Source organism: Pseudorca crassidens, chromosome 1, assembly GCF_039906515.1.
Source record: "Pseudorca crassidens isolate mPseCra1 chromosome 1, mPseCra1.hap1, whole genome shotgun sequence".
Lineage (NCBI taxonomy): Eukaryota > Metazoa > Chordata > Mammalia > Artiodactyla > Delphinidae > Pseudorca > Pseudorca crassidens.
The window spans coordinates 105,640,852-105,657,335 of NC_090296.1; the positions used below are offsets into that span (position 1 = coordinate 105,640,852).

Below are 16,484 nucleotides of genomic sequence, written 5' to 3' on the forward strand. Positions count from 1 at the left end.
GAATAAATTCTACCTAGTCAAAATGTATCATTTTCATATTACTGAATTTAATTTGTTAATATTTTTTAAGGATTTTTATATCGGTATTCATGATGGATATTGAGGTGTAGATTCTTTTTTTTGGGGGGGTATGTGTCTTTTGTTTTGTCATCAGAGTCACGCTGGGCTCATCTAATGAATTAGGAAGTGTTCCCTTGCTCCTCTTCTATTTTCTGAGAGTGTGTAGAAGTGGTGTTGTCTTCCTTAGGTATATAACAATTCACCAGTGAGACCTTCTAGGCCTAGTGTTTTCTATATAAAAAGGTTTTAAATTGTGATTAATTTCTTTAGTTGATTTAAGGCCATTCAGGTTTTCTGTTTCTTCTTGAATCAATTTTTGTAATGTGTGTCTTGCAAGGAATTTGTCCATTTCATTTGTTATTGAATTTATTGGTCTAACACTATTCATTTTTTTCAGATAAAATATTATAGGTTTATTTAAAACTTAATTCTTACCTTGAGTATACAAAATACAAATTCCACAAAATGTTCATTTTTTTACTTTGTAGTTTACAGATATACAAAATAGAAGTTTGCTTAAATTTATATTACATATTTATTAAGGCAAGGAACTATATAGAAAAAAACATTTGTTCTGCTTAAGGCATACTTTGGAATAAACCATCACATCTGAAACCACAGTGCATGACAGACTGTGTGCATAAAAACGTTAAAGTAAACCAGGTGTATTTACCTGACTTAGGTCATAAATGTAGACTGGAAGACAAAAATAGATTTTCCTTGTCAAAGTATGCAGCAGTTTGAGGACTTTGGCCTCATTTGGTACCTTTAGAACCAAGACTCACCAAACACCATCGTTTAGGCTATTAAAACACATTTTCTGTACCTGAATTTCTTCCTCTTCTAAGATCATAGTAATGGCTTTTAGAAGGCAAAGAGAATACAAGGTGATCTTTATGCTTATATTGCATCGAAACAATTCAAGGGATTCTGGTCTTCCCTCCCTTCAACTCAGGGATCTAATTTATACCCTGATATCCACAACATCCAGTCACCTCCTTGGCGTTTTCTAAGTCCAGGAATATATGATCAAGTTGGATTTAGAATTGGAATGATAGAAGATCCAGTCATAGACCCCATCTGTTCTTTGTTGTTTGGTTTCCTCATGTCTCCAGATTATCCATTCACAGGTTGACTTGTTGGGAACTTGACCATGGTTGTAGTGCTTTCAAGCTGGGTTCCTCCCCTCACCGGGAAGACAGTGTGAAAGGCAAAAAATACTGAATTCTCGCCTGGCAGTGTGGGTCATATCCACTGTTTTGGGATTTAAAAGTGCATCTTCGTGTTGTTAGGCGAGGTGGTCCGACCTCGAAAATGCCTGGTCGCACTTCTGGCACTGAAAGGGGCGGTGCCCTGTGTGTTGGCGGTAGTGCCCGGTCAGTTCATCTGAGCGGGCAGATTTCCACCCGCAGCCGTCCCAGTCACAGCGGTAAGGTTTCTCACCTGTGTGGGTTTGCAGGTGTGCCTTGAGATGAGAACTCTTCGGGTAGGTTTTGCCGCAGCCTGCGTAATCACGAGTGTGAGTGGCCGTCCTTTTCTGGGGCCACGACCTTCTCCCCCTCTTTGGCTGGGGCTCCTCTGGCCTGCAGGAACTGGATGGCGTGAGCTCTTGGTAATGGAGCGGTGGGACCTGCAGCTGCATCTCGTCGGGCAGGAAGGGAGGGTAGTTGGGCCCGGGGTGGGGATGGAAGCCTGGGGGTAGCGGCAGGGCAGGATGGCAGTCCCTGCTGCTCAGCAGTTCCTCTGCACCCAGGGTCGGGGTGGTCCTGCTGGGGAGCTGCCTCCCCAGGGGAAAGTCATGCGCAGGCAGCCGGTGGCCATTGCTGAGAGGGTGTCCAGTGCCCAAGTGGGCATCAAGGGGCCGACTGACGGTGCACAAGGAGACAGCCTCCTGCTTGATCTTGGGACACATGCGCGCCAGCCTGCTGCTGTAGGGCGCCACCACCACTGGGTGGCTGCCGTCCAGGCTGCCTTTGCTAACACTGATGACCGACGGGCTGTCGTACTCGCTGCCAGGGACACTCAGCGACGCCTTCAACACAAACTTGCCCATCAGCCCGCCACCTGGCGGCTGCGGCTGCTGCAGCGGAATGTACACTGGGTCCAGTTCGGGCCTCAGAAGCTAGGTCACGAAGCCGCCGGAGGGGCTCACGTCGTTGATGTCTACCAGGTTGAAGGGAGCTGTTGGAGGGGGTGCAGACTCCCGGCCATAGAAGAGGCCGCCGCTGTGTTGCCCGGCGCCACGCCTGGGTCGCCCCTGATCTAACACTATTCATAATATTCTATTATCCTTTTATTGCGTTGGATATGTAGTCATGTTTCACCTTTCCCTCTCGATATTGGTAATTGTGTCTTTTCTCTTTTTTCTTAATTAGTCTTATGAGAGAGTTTGTATTTATCCATATATTTTCCATTTACATCATTCTTCATTCCTTTGTGTATATCGGGTTTTCTGTTTTGTCTCATTTTTCTTCTGCCTGAAGCATTTTAAAAATTTCTTATAGTATAGAATGCAGACAGTGAATTCTCTTTATTTTTGCTGCCCTAAAAAGTTTTTATTTTGCCTTTATTTTGGAAGGGTATTTTTGCTGGATATAGAATTATGTTGACTTTTTTCTTTTGATAATTTAAACATGTCTCTCTATTGTGTGTGGTTTTTTTTTCTTTTTTGGCTTTCATTGTTTTTCATAAGTCTGCAATAATTCTTCTTTGTTCTTTTCTGCGTAATAGTTTTTTCCCTTTGGCTGCTTTTAAAAGTTCCTGTTTTCAGTAATTTGGTTTTAAGATTTCTATACCTGTATGTATGTGTGTGTTTGTTTGATATATATATGTTTACAGTTGAAACACTTTAGTCATTGTATCTTCAAATGTTTTTCCCTCACAGACTCCAATTACAATTATGTTGGTTCTCTTGATGTTATTCCACAGGTTACGGAGGTAACCTGTGGAATAACAGGTTTTTCCACACGTTTTTCAGCCTTCTTTCTCTTTACAGTTCAATTTTAATAGTTTCTATGATTGTGTCGTCAAGCTAAGGATCTTTTCTTCTGCAGTGTGTAATCTATTCATCCTATCCAGTAAATTTTTCATTTCAGATACTGTATTTTATTTCTAGAACTCCTTTTTTTTTTGGTCTTGCATCTCTTCACAATGTTCCTGGTTTTCTTTAAATCAGTGAATAATTTGTAATAGCTGTTTTCAAGTCTTTGTTTGCTAATATCTTTGTATTCTAGGCTTATTTGTATTGACAGATTTTTCTTCTGGTTATGGGTCACTTTTTTTTTTTTTGCGTCTGCACATGTCTGGTAAATTTTGATTAAATTCTGAACATTTTGAATCTTACACTGTTGAGTGGATTTTGTTGTCTTTTATTTTTAAAATATATATATTTATTTATTTATTTGCTGTGTTGGGTCTTCATTGCTGCCTGTGGGCTTCCTCTAGTTGTGGCAGGCGGAGGCTACTCTTCATTGCGGCACACAGGCTTCTCATTGCGGTGGTTTCTCTTGTTGTGGAGCATGGGCTCTAGGTGCACAGGCTTCAGTAGTTGCGGCATGTGGGCTCAGTAGTTGTGGCGTGCGGGCTCTAGAGCGCAGGCTCAGTTATTGTGGCCCGTGGACTTAGTTGCTCCGTGGCATGTGGGATCTTCCTGGACCAGGGATCGAACCCATGTCCCCTTCATTGGCAGGCAGATTCCCAACCACTGCACCACCAGAGAAGTCCCTGTTGTCTTCTTTTAAATAATACAGGACTTTGTTATGTCAGGAGATTGAGTTACTAGAGGTGAACTCAGTCCCTTCAAGTGTCGCTTTTAAGCTTTGTTAGAGTGGGTATAGTGTAATTTTTATGGCAAGAATAGTTTTCCTTGTTACTAAGTCATAACCCTTCAGAGATATTTATTGAATTCCTTGGGTTTTCAATGTTTATGTTCCACTCTCACTGCTTCCAACTTTTAAGACATCTCCCAGTCCCATTTGAGCTCTGAGAGTTGTTGAACTTAAAATTCCTTGCTCATTTTTGCCTTCCTTTGTGCAGTTTTACCATATTGTGTGATTTGCTATTAGTAGCATACTCAAGGGGACCCCATGAAGATTTCTGGAGCTCTTTTTCTATATAGCTTCCTCATCTGGATCTCTCCCCCACAAATTCCAGCTGCCTTTGCCTCCTTGAACTCTAGTCTTTATTCCTTCAACTCAGTGATACCACTCTGTTTGAGATCCCCTCCCTGCACAATGATCTGCAAATTGACTTTAGGCAGGAAACCAGGATGATGGTAGAATTCATGTAGTTTGTTTTCCTTTTCTCAGGGATCGTAGTCTTACATGGTTTGTTTTCCAGTATCTGGAAGCAGACATTTTGCATATATTTTCCAATTTTCTGATTGTTTGCAGTGACGGATTAAATTCAGTCACAGTTACTATGTCATGGTTGAAATCAGAAGTCCCCTTTTCTTCTTAGGAAGGTAAATGTGGCTAGTAGAAAATGTGTAACAGAGAGAGTGGAGGCAGGGTTCTTAAATAAGAGCAGTATGCATGAAGTCAGGACAACCATGTACGGTCAGGTGTTACACTGCATTGTGAGTGATACCCCTGAAGGTGTGTGGTGCACAGCTTAAATGACAGCTTTGCATGTAGCAGCGCTTAGTGAGGATACAAGTGAGAACATGTAGATGTGGAATTGATGGGACCTTCTCTTTTTTTTTTAATTTTCAGTACTTTATTCTTAAAAAGAAAAATAATAAAAGGAAATCAGAGAAGGAAACTGCTCCAAATCCATGCCAATTTGGGGACATCCAAGAGTAGAAAATTAATTTAAACAATATTCACTGTTTAGTCATTGAGATGGCACCTCTTCTTAATTGAGTTTGTAGTGTGAGGTGAAGTGAGCCATTGGAGGTGATGTCAAGGTTTTTATTTTATATGATTTATTTATCACTATGGAGGTGAATAAGCCTTATTCACAAGGATTTTGTGAGTCTTAAATGTGCATGTGAAAATGCTTTCCAAATGACAAAGGAGTATACAGTTTGAAGTGTTGTGTATTGCTGAAGTCTACCCTCTGGGAACTTCCCTGGTGGTCCAGTGGTAAAGAATCCGCCTTGCAATGCAGGGGATGCGGGTTCGATCCCTCGTCAGGGAACTAAGATCCCACATGCCCCGCGGGGCAACTAATAAGCCCATGTGCCACAACTACTGAGCTTGTGTGCATCAACTAGAGAGCCCACATGCCACAAACTATAGAGCCCACTCACTCTGGAACTCGCGTGCCATAACTACAGAGCCCGTGCCCCCTGGAACCTGTGCACCACAACTAGAGAAGAGAAAACCTGCACACCACAACTAGAGAGAAGCCTGCGCACCAGGACGAAGGCCACGCTCCCCAACGAAAGATGCTGCATGCCTCAACAAAGATCCCGGGTGCTGCAACTAAGACCCAACGTAGCCAAAAATAAATAAAACTTTAAAAAATATATCATTCACAGTAGTGTCAGATGCTTCACCTTCAACAACAATAACAACAACAACAACAAAACAAAGTCTGTCCTCTGGATCTCTACAGAAAAGCCTACATGATGCCCTTGTGTCATAAGTGACCTGAAAACGTTACTGTAACTCCAAAATATCAGAATTCATATACAAAGAGGAATTTTTTTCCTCTCTTTGAAGAATTTAGTCTAGTATATGAGAGTTTCTTAGTCTCAGGGTAATCTGTGTAGACAGACCTTTAAAAAAATCCCTTTACTTCAGAAGAGACTGTTAAGACAAACTGGAGTGAATACCAGTGGAGTAGTAAACACTTTTTGTAAGTTGAGAAGATAAAACATTGTTTTCAATGATGCAGTCACCTCAGAATGAAGATGAAGACTGAAGTTTATGATGGAGTCAGCTCAGAGGTCATAGCCAAAAGTGCAGAAGTAACAGCAGTTTTTGAGGCCTTTGTAGAAGATTAACATGTTCCATTATCAAAAGCATTACCACCCCATTTTACCTTCCTACGTTTTCCTTTGCGCTCATCCTTCTATATTATTAGAGGGAAAAGAATGCTTACACTTTTCCATGGTCAGGACATGGAAAGTGGGACGAAAAGTCCCACTTTTTCCCCAGTGAAATCATCATCTATAAGAAATGGACAAGGCCCAAATACAGATTACTTCTAAGTGAGTTGATTTTCTCTGCCTGATTTCTCTTGATTCCAGCCAGATTTTGTTGGTGACAATGTGTGAGAGAAAATTTCCTGATTTCGTGACTTCCAGAAAAGGTCATTTTCACAGCATTCTGAAAAGGCAAAGCAGTTGTTAACGTTTAAAAATATAGTTGAAATCCTTGATTTTATCTTTATTCATTCTATTCAATTATTTTAGATATCTATGTTTTTAGGTGTTCTGGGCTATTTATTTCATTTACTGTTGCATTATACTGTACCCTAATTAAACATAATTTGTGTATTTCTACATATGTTAATATTATTATGAATACTTATTAATACACAGTTTTGTTATCTCAATATTTTTTGAAAGGTATCTGCCAAAAAGCATCATAAACTCACTCTTCTAATTATTAAACCAGAATGTAAAGTTCTTTTGTTTTACTTTGTTTTATTCTATAATTTATTCTAAGTACAAAGAGCATTGTCTGTTACATACAGGAATTCAGTCATTTTATTGGATGAAAAATTATAGATGTAAAACTCTATCTGCCAGAAAAAAAAGTTGCCTTGAAACTCAGTCAGGTATGAATTAAAAACATCTCTTTTAGACGAGGATGATTTGACAATTTCCTTATCACATACACACATCAATTGTTGTGGTGTTTCTTTGTATAGAAAACAATGTAAGAAGACTTATGAAAAAATTCATAAAAGATATGAGTTGTATGCTTTATTTAACCAACATTTATTCAGCATACACTTTGTGTCAGGCTCTGTGCTTGGTATCTGGGATTATAAAGGTGACATGGGTATGGTCCTCCTCCTGGAAGAGCTTGTAATTTGTTGGGGAAGACAGTCATGTGAACAGGTAAATAACAGTATAACCTGGAAAGTGCTTTAATAGAAATGATTAAAGTGTCACGAAGTAGAGGTTAAAACAGCTACTTCTGTCCAGAGAGTTGGTGCATCTTTTGCTGGTGTACTAGGTGAAGGCATGGTGAGTGGGAAGACTGGGTAAGGGAGAGGCTTTAGGTGTACTTTACAGTAGCCACTGGCAACATGTGACTAAACTTCTAGCAACTAGTTACAATAAATAGCACATATTTAAAGTATAAAGTTTAATAGGAAACTATCACCACAATCAAGATAATGAACATGTATATATATCCCTTTCTAAAATTTTCTCATGCCCATTTGTATATCTTTTCTGCCTAGATTAGTTTTCATTTTCTAGAGTTTTTAAATAAATAAAGCCACACAGAATGTCCTTTTTGTCTGGCTTCTTTCCCTCAGCATAATTATTTTGAGATTTATCCATGTATCAATAGTTTATTCTTTTTTATTGCTTAATGGTAATTCCTATACCACAATTTGTCCCTTGTCCTGTTGATGGGTACTTGGGTTATGTCCAATTTCTGATTATTACAAAAAAGCTCTTGTGACCATTCTTAAACAAGTATTTGTGTGGATATTTATATGGTAGATATCTATAAGCTTAAGAAACTGCCGAACACTTTTTCCACAGTAGTTATCTAATTTTACATTCCTACTTGGAGTATATGAGTTTCAGTCCCTCTACATCCTTGTATGGATACACTTGGTATGGTCATTGTTTTAAAATTTAGCCATTCTAATAGGTGTGTGGTGGTATCTTGTGTTTTTGTTTTAATAAATTTATTTATTTTTGTCTGCGTTGGGTCTTTGTTGCTGCGCGCAGGCTTTAGTTGCAGCGAGCGGGAACTACTCTTTGTTGTGGTGCACGAGCTTCTCATTGCGGTGGCTTCTCGTTGCGGAGCATGGGCTATAGGCGTGTGAGCTTCAGTAGTTGTGGCATGCAGGCTCAGTAGTTGTGGCACTCGGGCTTAGTTGCTCCGCGGCATGTGGGGTCTTCCCGGACCAGGGCTTGAACCCATGTACCCAGCTTTGGCAGGTGGATTCTTAACCAGTGCACCACCAGGGAAGTCCCTCTCATTGTGGTTTTAATACATATTTTCCTAATTACTAATGACATTGAGCATCTTTTCATGTGCTTACTTGCCATCTTTTATCCTGTTTGGTGAAGGATCTTCACATTTAAGTCTATTTTTTAATAAGATTATTTTCTTATTACTGAGTTTTGAGATTGCTTTAAATAATCTGTGTGCAAGTCCTTTATGAAATGTGATTTATGGATATTTTCACCCACTTTCTGGGTGTTTTTATTTCATTCTCTTGAGTATGTTTTGAAGAGTAATAGTTTTTATTTTTGATGAGATTCAGTTTTTCAAGTTACTGTTTTACGGATTGTCCTTCTGGTATTGTGATCTAAGAAATCTTAACCTAACCAATGGTCACAAAAGTTTTCCCTTGTATTTACTTCTGCAACTTTTAAAATTTAGTTTTACATATAGGTCTGTGATCCATTTTGAGTTTGTTATTTAATATGGTATGAGGTATGGATTTGAAGTTCATTTCTTTGTATATGATTTTCAACTGTTAAAGCACCATTTGTTGAAAAGATTATTCATTCTCAAATGAATTCATTTGCATGTTTATAAAAAATTTTCCATATATTTATGTGTCTTTTTTCTGTGCTTTATAGTGTTTCTATTGATCTTTGGCTGTTTTTATGCAATACCACACTTGTTTGATTACTGCAGCTTTGTAATATGTCTTGAAATCAGGTAGTGTTACTGTTCTAAATTTGTTCTTTTATAGTGTTTGGTTATTTTAGGTCCTCTGCATTTTCATATACATTTTAGTACTGTTTTGTCAATTGCTACAGAAGAAAAGCCTTCTGGGATTTTGACTGGGATTGCTTTAAATCCACAGATAAGTTTGGAGAGAAATGACATCTTGACAATATCAATCAAGTTTTCTGACCCTATGGGAAGATAATATAATTTTGTTTATTTAGATCATTTTAGTTTCTCTGAGCAATATTTTATAGTGATCTCTATATAGGTCTCTCATATATATTATTAGATTTATAAGTATTTCATACTTCTTGATGTTGTTATGTATAGTATTGTTTTTATTTTATTTTGCTATTTTTTTAAAAGACTTTAAAAAATTATTTTATTTATTTATTTATTTTTGGCTGCATTGGGTCTTTGTTGCTATGCACGGGCTTTCTCTAGTTGTGGTGAGCGGGGGCTACTCTTCATTTTGGCGCATGGGCTTCTCACTGTGGTGCATTCTCTTATTGTGGAGCATGGGCTGTAGGCACACAGGCTTCAGTAGTTGTGGCTTACGGGCTCTAGAGCGCAGGCTCAGTGGTTGTGGTCCACGGGCCTAGTTGCTCCGTGGCATGTGGGGTTTTCCTGGACCAGGGCTCGAACCCGTGTCCCCTGCATTGGCAGGCGGATTCTTCACCACTGTGCCACCAGGGAAGCTCCTATGGTATTGTTTTTAAAATTCAATTTCTGATTATTAGTTACCAGTATATAGAAATATAATTGAGTTTTGTGTGTTGACATTTTGTCCTGCACAGATTTTTAAAACTTATTAATTCCAGTACTTTTTTGTAGATTCCATTCTATAGAGATATTCTGTTGATGGTCATGTAGTCTGTGAGTGAAGTCTCTTTTACTTCTTGGTTTCTAATTTGGATGCCTTAATATTTTTTTTTTTCTTTTCTGATTGTACTTTATTGCAACTAGTTTAATTTTGAATGGAAGTGGTGAGAACAGAACAACTTGATTTGTTTTGGATCTTAGAGGAAAAGTATTTAGTCTTTTACCATTAAGTGTGATGTTAGCTGTAGGCTTTAATGTAGTGCCATTTATTAGACTGAGGAAGTTTCCTTCTGTTAAAACTTATGAGAGATTTTTCCAGGAATGGACGTTGGGTTTGCCTTATGCTTTTTTTTGATCTATAGAGATGATCACATGGCTTTTCTTTTTAAATTTGTTACTATATGGGGGAGTTACAGTGATTGATTTTTTATTGTTAAACCAAGTTGCATTATGCAGATAAGCCCCATGTGGTCATGAAGAATTAATCTTTTTATATGTTGTTGGAATTTGTTAAAATTTCTTCACATGTTGATGAACATAGGTAGTTTTCTTTTCTCCTAATGTCTTTTTGTCTGATTTTGACAGCGGGTTAATGCTGGATTCATAGAATAAGCTGGGCAGTATTCCCTCTTTTTAAATTTTCTAGAAGAGTTTGTGTATAATTGATATTCTCTCTCCCTTAAATATTTGTTGTTACCAGTGAAACCATCTGGGTCTGGAGATTGTTTTTGTTGGAAGATTTTTAACTAAAAATTCAGCTACTTGGATGATTGATTTCTTCTTGTTTAAACTTTGGTAGTTTGTACTTCTCAAAGAATTTGTTTATGTCATTTAAGTTGTTGAATGAAGAATTTGTTTATGTCATTTAAGTTGTTGAATGTAAGTTGTTTATGTCATTTAAGTTGTTGAAATAGAGTTCATAATATTTGCTTATTATCCTTTTAATATCTGTAGAATTTGTAGTAATGTCACTGTTCTTATTCTTGATATTGCTAATTCGTTTCTTCTTTCTTTTTTCCCTTGATCACTCTGACTAAAAGTTTATTAGTTTTACCGATCTTCTCAAAGAACCAGCTTTGGATTCAGTGGTTTTCTTTATTTTATTTTCTCATTTCTTTGATTTCTGATGTGATTTTATTATTTGCTTTCTCTTTACTTCAGGTGTAATTTTTTCTTTTTAAATTTTAGATTTTGAAGTCATTAATTTGAGACTTTTCTTATTTTCTAATATAGGTTAGTGCTATAAATTCTCCCCTCTCCTCAAGTACTCCTTTAGTAACATTTCACAAATTTTGATATGAGTAGTTATTTTCATTTAGGTTAAATAGTTTCTGATATCTCTTTGATTTCTTCTTTGACCCATGAATTATTTAGAAGTGGTTGTTACTCAGTTTACAAATATTTGGGGAGAATATCATTTTAGGGATATTTCTGTTGCTGATTTCTAGTTTAATTCCATTACGGTCAGAGAACGTACTTTGTGTGAATTGAGCCCTTTTAAATGTACTGAGTCTTGTTTTATGGCCTGGAATATGGTTTGACTTGGCAGATGTTCTTCTACTGTTGGTTGGTGGAGTGTTTTCTAAATCAGATCATTTTGGCTTACAGTATTGTTCAGGTCTTTTATATCCTTTCTGATTTTCTTTTAGGTTGATTTACCAGTTGTTGAGAGAGGGGAATTGAAATCTCTGACTAGAGTTGTGAGTGTTTTATTTATCCTTGCAGTTATATTAGTTTGTATACATATATTTTGAAGCTCTATTATTATATGCATTAATGTTTAGGATTTTTATATCCTCTTGATGAGTTGACTGCTTTATCATGAAATGACCTCCTTTATCCCTGTTAATATTCTTTGCTCATAAATTTACTTTACATGATATTAATAAATATACTTCAGCTTTCTTTTGATGTGTTAGCATTGTATACTTTTTCCTTGTTTTTAACTTTGTTCTATTTAAAGTGCCTTTATTTTAGGCAGCATGTACATTGAGTTTTGCATTTTTACCCAGTCTGAAATCTTTGGTTTTAAACTGGAAATTTTAATGTGGTGTTTGATATGGTTAGAGTTAAAAGCATCATCTTGCTGTTTGTTTTCTGTTGATATTTATCTCACATGTTCTTTGTTGTTCTTTTTCTGCCTTCTTTTTAGGATAAATTGAGTATTTTTATGATTCTATTTTGTATTCTTTGTCACCTTATTAGGAAAACCTTTTTGTTGTTAATTTAGTGGTTGTGTTAGGATTTATAGTATACATTTTCAACTTATCTTAATGTACCTTAAGGGATACCATGTCATTTCATGTATAGTTCAAGCACCTTACCATACTGTACATCCATTTCTCCCATCCCAGCTTTTGGGTTATTGTTGCCATACATTTTACTTTTACATATGTAATAAATCCAACACCAGATCCTTGTTATTTTTGTTTAATCCATCATCTTTTAAAGAAATTTAAATAATAAAAACCCATATACATTTATTAAGTTACCATTCCCATTGCTCTTTATTTCTTAGTATAGATCTGCATTTCCATCTGGCATCATTTTCCTTGTGTTTGAAGAACTTTAATATTTCTCACAGTGGAGATCTGTTGTTAGTGAATTCCTTTCAGCTTTTGCATGTCTCAAAAATTCTTGAGTAGTTCTTGTTTTTAAGAAAGTATTTTTGCTAGGTATAGAATTCTAGATGGGTAGCTTTTTCTTTCAGCATTTTAAAGATTTGCTCCAGTGTCGTCTTGTTTTTATAATTTCCAATGTGGAATCTAATGTCATTTTTGTTTCTCTCTATGTAATGTGTATCTTTTTTCTCTGTTTGCTTTTAAGATTAAAAAAAATTACTGGCTTTGAGCAATTTGATTATGATATGACTTGGTGTATGCATGTCTTCATGTTTCTTTTGCCTGGTATTTGTTGAACTTCTTTGATCTGTGAGTTTATAATTTTCATCAAATTGGGGCAAATTTTGGAAACTTTCTTCAGATAATTTACTGTGCCCCCTCACCTTCAGAAACTCCAATTATATGGGGAAGGACTCTTGGACTTGTGCCACAGCTCACTTCATTAAAAAAAAAATCCTCTTTTCTCTTTGTGTTTAATATTGGATTGTTCTGCTATGTCTTCAAGTTTACTACCTTTTCTTCTGCCATGTTTAATCTTCCATCAATCTCGTTCTGTGTAATTTTCATCTCATACATTATAGTTTTCATCTCCAGACGCTTGATTTGTGTCTTTTTTTTTAAGCTTTTAAAAATTTATTTATTTTTGGCTGCTTTGGGTCTTTGTTGCTGTGTGTGGGCTCTCTCTAGTTGTGGCGAGGGGGGGCTTACTCTTTGTTGTGGTGCACGGGCTTCTCATTGTGGTGGCTTCTTGTTGTGGAGCACAGGCTGTAGGTACGCGGGCTTCAGTAGTTGTGGCACGCAGGCTCAGTAGTTGTGGCACATGCGCTTAGTTGCTCCGGGACACGTGGGATTGTCCCAGATCAGGGCTTGAACCTGTGTCCCCTGCATTGGCAAGCAGATTCTCAACCACCGTGCCACCGGGGAAGTCCCCGATTTGTGTCTTCTTATATCTTCCACATCTCTAAAACTTTCTGAACACATGGAATAGTTATAGTAACTGATTTAATATCCTGGTTGGTTGCTTCTTACATCTGTGTCAGTTGTGGTTGGAGTCAGTTGATTTTTCCCCTCTCTGTATGGTTTGTACCTTTTTGCTTCTTTGTATGGCTAGTAATTTTTTATTAGTTTTCAGATTTTATTGTGATTTTACCTTGTTGGGTGCTGTATATTTTTATATTACTAAAACTATTCTTGAACCTTGTTCTGGATGTAGTTAAGTTACTTTGAAACATCTTAATCCTTTTTGGTATTTTTAAGATTTGTTAGGTGGGTCCAGAGTAGTGCTTGGGCTGGGGCTGATTATTCCTCACTACTGAGGGAGTCTGTTTTATGTACTCTACCAGTGCCTCAAGACTCATGAAATTTTTCAGTCTTGCTGCTGGGAGCAGATACTATTACTGGCCCTGTGCTTGACACTTTTTATCTTTTGGGGTTATTCTTTCTCCAACTTTAGGTAGTTTCCTTACATGCATGTGCTGATCATTACGCAAGGGGAACCCTCTTGTAGGAGTTTGCTTGATCTCAGTGCTGCTCTCTGGCTTTCCATCCTGCTTATTCTGTGAGGTCCATGTTATGAATTCACTGCATCTATCAGTCTCCACCTTCACATCCCCCTAGTACCTCTGCTTGGGAACTTTCTCACGTCAGTAAGTTTGATCATTTGTAGGGCTCATCTGATTTGCTTCTTGACTCTCAAAGATCACTGTCCTTTGTCGCCTGTTGTCCAGTGTCTTGAAAATTGTTGTGTCATTTATTTTCTCTGTTTTATGCTTTTTTTCAGGCACAAGTGTAAATGCAGTCCTTATTATTGCCTATGACTCTGTCTTTACTGGAAACAGAACTTCTGCCTGTTTATATTTAAATTAGTTTTTTGTTTATTTTTAATAATTATTTTCTTTATTATTATTATTTTTGGATGTGTTGGGTCTTAATTGCGGCCCGTGGGATCTTCGTTGAGGCATGTGGGATCTTTTTTGTTGTGGCACGTGCTCTCTTCATTTCTGCGCTCGGACTTCTCTCTAGTTGCAGCGTGAGGGTTTTCTCCCTCTAGCTGTGGCCTGCAGGCTCGAGGGCACGTGGGCTCTGTAGTTGTGCGCAGGCTCCAGAGCGTGTGGGCTCTGTAGTTTGTGGCATGCAGGCTCTCTCGTTGAGGCATGTGAGCTCAGTGGTTGTGGCGCATGGGCTTAGTTGCTCTGTGGTGTGTGGGATCTTAGTTCCCCGACCAGGGATTGAACCCATGTCCCCTGCATTGCAAGGCAGATTCTTTACCACTGGACCACTGGGGAGGTCCCTAAATTAGTTTTAAAAAATAAAATTCATTTTCTCAGTTGCGCTAGCCACATTCTAAGTACTTAGTAGCCACATATATCTAGTGGCTACGATATTGGAGAGTACAAGTATAGAATATTTCCATCATTGTAGAAAGTTCTGTTGGACTGTACTTCACTAGGCCGTGTATTGTTATATTGCGTTGGCCAAAAAGTTCGTTTGGGTTTTTCTGTAAGACGTTACAGAAAAACCCAAACGAACTTTTTGGCCAATCCAGTATGTAATGTGCTTATATATGTAATAGAAGCTCATATAAAAAGTGTAATTAGGGCTTCCCTGGTGGCGCAGTGGTTGGGAGTCCACCTGCCGATGCTGGGGACACGGGCTCGTGTCCCGGTCCGGGAGGATCCCACGTGCCGCGGAGCGGCTGGGCCCGTGGGCCATGGCCGCTGGGCCTGCGCGTCCGGAGCCTGTGCTCCGCAGCGGGAGAGGCCACAATAGTGAGAGGCCCGCGTACCGCAAAAAAAAAAAAAAATAAATAAATAAAATCACACCTGGGAATGCAGGTTTTCTAAAAAAAAAAAAAAAAAGTGTAATTAGATTTATGTTTTGTTTTTGCCATAAACATAATAATTAAGTTTATGTTTAAGTTAAGCTTATATATTTCTGTTTACACAAAGGCATCTAGCTTGTTAATTTTGAGTTAATCAAATTTATATAACTTATATAGTGGATTGTGAAACTGGGACTGGGTTTCAGCTTCATTGCTCTTTTCTCTGCATTATAGCATGGTGAGAAATTTCTGGCTTGTTGTGTCATGTCTTATTTTGAATTGTTTGTTTCTTGTGGCACTTATCATTCTGATTGATAATGTTCTGGACCCTTTGTATTCACAGGCCTAAGACAGTGCCTGGCATGCAGTAGGTGCTTAAATACTTGTTTATTCAAAAAATATTTATACACTTACTTGAGCCTGACATTCTGTATGGGATATAAGACTAATTTCTGTTGCAAACCTAATAGACTATGAATATGCATTCATCCATAGAGAGACTACAACACCCTAAAAGTAGAATGAACCTATGTCCTGAAAACTTAAACTAGATTTCCAGTCATTCTACCCGGTGAGATGTGGAGTGGCATAGCTGATCTCACTTACAATCTAACAAAAAATAGTGCTCCCCTTTCCTCAGTGAATGTCGGAGCTATTTCATGTAGAGAGCAATATCCAACAGTTAAATAAGAACTCTTGAAGAGTATCTATGAATGTTAGTTAACTAGCTGGCTTCATGAAATATGGAAGCGAGAATCCAGCTTTTATAGGAGAAATACCTTCCATACTTAGGAAACCAATTTTCTTCAGTCCAATCTATTGTAAATTGAGAAATTGGGGATAGTTTAGTCAATATTTAAGTTTCTTATTTTGACTTGGCTGTTTAATCTACTTAATTGTTAAGAAAGAATTTCATATTCAAGTATCAAATGCTTATGCTATTACATGGTTAGTTATGCTTGTTACTATTTAATACAATTGTTTAAAAACAGGTCATGTCATGCTTTGGTGATGCAAGCAAATATTGAATAGATGTTCACAGGCATTTGTTTCAGTTAACTTTGGTCTTAAAAAGAAATAGGATTATTATTCAGTTTTTTGACATGACAAAATTAATCTGAAAAATCAAAATAAATAACTACTATAAAATAGAGTGTATATCTCTTTTACAAATGAAATCACTATCTCTGAGTTATAAAGTTTGAAAATGCATTTGTCAGATATGTAATTTATTTGTATTCTGACTTATCTAAAAAAGAATTTGAGTTGGACATATTCACTTGCTAGAGAAAGGAAATGATTAAAATTTCCTAACTAGTACACATTTACTCTTTTAAT

The 16,484-nt window shown here is 37.4% G+C and overlaps 1 protein-coding gene and 1 pseudogene across 9 annotated transcripts in view; one reads left to right on the top strand and one right to left on the bottom strand.

Moving 5' to 3' along the window:
* Positions 1 to 16,484, top strand: part of TCF12 (transcription factor 12) — a 380,845-nt gene that overhangs the window by 20,357 nt on the left and 344,004 nt on the right. The window lies entirely within an intron of this gene.
* On the bottom strand, positions 1,349 to 12,901 carry LOC137207000 (Krueppel-like factor 4 pseudogene; annotated as a pseudogene).